The sequence below is a fragment of the Meleagris gallopavo genome, chromosome 24 (genome assembly GCF_000146605.3).
Source record: "Meleagris gallopavo isolate NT-WF06-2002-E0010 breed Aviagen turkey brand Nicholas breeding stock chromosome 24, Turkey_5.1, whole genome shotgun sequence".
Taxonomy (NCBI): Eukaryota; Metazoa; Chordata; class Aves; order Galliformes; family Phasianidae; genus Meleagris; species Meleagris gallopavo.
In genome coordinates, this window is record NC_015034.2 from 605,267 (window position 1) to 609,883 (window position 4,617).

Genomic DNA, 4,617 nt, shown 5'->3' on the forward strand with positions numbered 1-4,617 from the left:
AAAAAAAGCAAAGATACCAAGAATTTCTTCTCGCATTGAGACAGAAAGATGAGGCCCTACTGAGGAATGCACTGTGCTTATTCACCTGAAAGTTGTATGCATGTGGAATAAAAGAAACAAAATGGAACTAAACCTTAGCACCCTTTCTGCGAATTTCTGTGACAGTCACGTTCTTCTTGCTGCAATTATTGGGCCTGTCTATCAAATATAAAACATGCTTTAAAAAAACAACAAAACTTTTGGGCAAAATCTACAGAGTTAAATGGAAGGTAACTGCTTTGCAGTTGTCAGAGCAGTTCTTTGCAGTGGGGGCAGCTTCATCATAGCTGTGAAACTCAACTTTTAAGCGAAGTCAACATTTGTACAGCTCTGATGCTATCAAGGCACTTCTCAGCCCAGAAGGTGGCTGCTCCTCTCTTGGAACACAATGCCTATTTTTTGAGAGCACAGGCAACAGAAACACAAACTGAAGCAAAAAAGAACCCAAGAACCAAATTTCTTCTTAAAAGCCATCCAAACAAAAGACAGCCCTAAAACTTTGATGTGTAAACACATGCCAGAGTTTGGAGGCTTGTAGACTGAAACGATTTGTCCTGTCAAATTATTTGCCTAGCTCTGCTCTTTGCCTAGGAACACATTGTCAGTGCTCACATAGTAAAGAAGTCTAACTGGCTTCAAACAAGGTAAAATTTTATCATTGATTTCACAGAAAACATTGGGGTATAGTGGTTAATTCTGAACAGCATCACAATGAAGTATCTCTGCACTTACATGGCAGTTGTGCCTCTTATTCAGCAATTATCTCTATTTCGTGCAACTGGAAAGTTAACTACATTAGAAAATAAGGTACCATCATACTCTTGTTTTCATACCCCAACAAAAGAAGACACATCTGCCAAAAAATCACACTTGCTCATAATGTGCAGTTTCAGAGTGTACCATTACCATGAGCTTCCATTAATTTCAACATATGTACAGACTGCAAGGACAGTGCAGTTGTAATGGTGGAACCCATCTGTTAAGGGCCCTGAAGGCACAATATTCTTCTTTAGAGGTAGAGCAGGTGGCTTCCCTTACTCAGCCTGTAATCAAAACTCTGTGAAAGATTATATCTAAAGTAGAAAAGCCAAGAAAGCTAAACCCATCCATCTCCAGATTTCCAGCAAGAGCTCGGTAGAGAAATGGAGATGTTCTATTCACACAGGTCCGGATTGAGCCCTTCCAAAGCAGCTCCCACACGAGCACAGTCTCTGCACGCTGTGATTCAGCTTAAAGACAGCTGAAGATGAAGCTTCATACATCAGTTGCTTAAACTAAACAAAGCTGCCTGACTCTAAGGCTGCCTTCACTCCTCGTTTTGACCACCAAGCCTTTCTAAGGGCATCAGATCCAGCACCTGTAATCAACAGCTGAAAAACCTGGCATCAGGCCTCTGGCCAGAGTCTGACTGGTGCTGCTAAAAGGCTTGAGAGTCCCTCATAACTTTCTCTGACCACTACAGTCCCCCAAACTGGACAGACACAATCAAGTAATTGACATCTTGATAGCAAGATGGTTCATATCCCCCCCCAACCACACACACAGCCTGTGGCAGAAGGGTTGGAACTTGATGATCCTTGAGGTCCCTTCCAACCCAAGCCATTCTATGATATGTAAGCAGATAGGCAGTTAAGAGCACAGTTTGGGATCAACCCTCACCTGCCAGTCAGTAGGACTTTGTGAATAAGGTGAGCAGGTTTTGGCCTCGTGGTGAAGAACAAGATAACCAGCTGCATGCATTCAGCTTAAATATTCAGCCAATCTTTCAGTGAAGATTTGTTTGTCACATCTGTTGGCACTTCCTAGCCTAATTATTCCAGGCTATACATCCCCTCCATCTATTGCTTTTAAAGTGATAGCATACAGCTCAATTGAAACAGAGAAAAAGTACAGGTGGAAATAGTCAGAATTTTCCATTTCTATTCTGCACTTCTGGGGAGGATAAGGGGCAATGGACTCAGGCCTGCATTGCACAGACAGCGTTTGCTCTATAGAGGACAGCACTGAAGTCCACCTGAATACAAAATGAAAATACCCCATTGGTCTTCACAACAACAGCTTGGAAGATGAACATGCCTCAGTAGAGAAATGCCTTCCAGAGGAGTCACAGAGAAGGTATTTCTCATATTGTTCATGCTTTCGATCCCTCAATATTAACTAATATAAATATATTTTTATATTTAACTATATATTAACTAATATAAAATAGCATTTTGCCACCCCACAGCACCTTTCCAGAATTGATGTTTTTATGCTCCCTTTGTATATGACCTTCTAAAAAGGCAAGCTTACAAACAAGCTAAAATCCCAACATCCGCTCAGGAATGGTACTCATTCAACATCATGGTCCAGATCTTCTATAGAGTTTTCACAAAACCTTCATCCTGTTTTGCAGGTAGGAAATGGACAAAGAGTCATTTGGAGAAAAGAGACATCCACCAAGGTCATATCTTAAATTGCCAATGAGTTGGAAATGCATCTTTCTCTCAAAGCATCAGATGACAGACCTTTCCAAACAATTCTACATGTGCAAAGGGGATAAAATACCTGTAAGAAAATTTGTTCTACTGGTGAGCATCCCAGGGGGGGGTTGAATGACAGAGCATACAACACCTTGACAGTGTCTATTTAAACAAAGGAAGCACATTGTACATGTCTCAGACATTTCTCCATAGAGTTCAAGGCAGCAAAGGTCACTGTATACCATACCCTTAAATAAAGTAACTGAGATAAAGGGAAGGAGCCCAAGCTGGAGACTGCCTGCTGCTCTGACAGAGCTCTGTAAGCAGCTGTCTGTTGCCATCTAGTGGATTTAAAAAATTAAACCAAAATCAGAGTAGTGAGGATCCTCAAGAAAATTCAGTATCTTTCCTTTGGACAACCTTTGAACTTCAGCTCCACCATGTCACTAGCTGCTTGCTATTTGCTTGAAAGCTGATGAGTTTTTGTTGTTGTTGACTGAAAAATCCAATGAAAGAACAGCTTGGATCAAATACAGATTTCCCATGATTTGTTTGAAAGAGGCTGGATGAGAGAAGGGGAAAAACAGATTAAGCTCTGACATTGCATGGCAAACAAAGGGTCTGCTTTACAATTTCATGGGTCAAGCAGTGGTAAAAGGATGAACACAACGAGAAGTTTAAAAAGGTACTAAATTAATGTATGTTGGAAAACCAGCTAGAAGTTTTCCTTTGTCATTAACAGCTGTGACTCAAGTTACCTCCTGGCTCTTCCTCTCCCCTACAGTTTACCCAGAGGTGAAAGTGCTCAGTGTGATTTATGCAATGCCAAGCCATGGGACTATGTTGACTAACTCTGTAAAACAGGATCTTTTTATGCCTGGCAGCCCTTTTCAAGTCACAGGTTCACAAGAGTGAACAGCAAGAGAGGGAACCGGGAACTCTGCCTGTAGGAGTTGTTATTCCTAATCCCACCCTTTGAGATTTATGCATGTTGGCTCAGATCACGAGATCGGACGAGCTCAGCAGCCCGCCAATAACAACAGCTCATACATTTGCATCACTTGCCATGCAATCCAGAAAAAGCCTGCCTCAGTTTCCCCACAGAAGCAAACACCATTCCATGCCCAAGTCTGAAACATCAGCACATCAGAGCAGTAATTTTGCAAAGTTACTGTGATCTTCAGTGGAATATCAGCCCCACACCTCCGTGCTCTGCTCAGAATACAAACGCACAGAACCCCTAATTCTTACCTGGCAACACTAAGCAGGATTTGCTCATATGCTTTGATTCTTCTAAAGCACTTCTGGCTCTGATTACCAGCATAAAAACTGGAGAAGCCCTTCCTGAGTGCATCACTACCCTCAAACGACATGCTGGGAACACACAGCGTGGAACCATTAAAGACAGACCTTAATTTGAAATGACCTGCTCAGCACCACTACCTATTAGCCAAACACCCACAGATCTCTAATAAGTGTATTGACATCTTACACTGCTTGTCTCTTAAGCAGAACTTCAGTTAAGTAAATTAACGTCCAGTGGACAATATAGAAGTAGTGGGGAAAATGTTTTCCCGTTATACCATGTCCCCAGGCAATGGAGGCAATCATTTTCAACCTGCTACAAAGGGTTCTATTAAGTGGTAACAAATTACTTAGGGTTACATGCTTGTACTTTTTAGTAACCCCACGGTAACCAAACTTTGGTGTTATTCCACTGAAAAGCAGATCAGAAATGGTTGGATTTTGTGTTGAGAGACATGGTTTAGTGAGTACTATTGGTGATAGGTGGATGGTTGGACTGGATGATCTTGAAGGACTTTTCCAACCTTGGTGATTCTGTGGTTCTGTCCATACAGTGGGGCAGACTCAGAGAACAGCAATCACACCTTGCTCATTGCTGGGCTGAAATCAAGTCTCAGAACGGCTTACAGAAGAACATCCACACTTACCTGGGTCCCTTACCCTGCAAATACGCCATCAAATTCAGAAGGAGTACTCGAAGAGCACCATGTTCAGCAGAAGCTGGGTTTTGTTCATCTTCCCTCTCTACCTGTCCTTTTTACTTGCTGAAAGCATCTGGAAAATGCAGTCCAGCAGACTCCAGAAATTTATG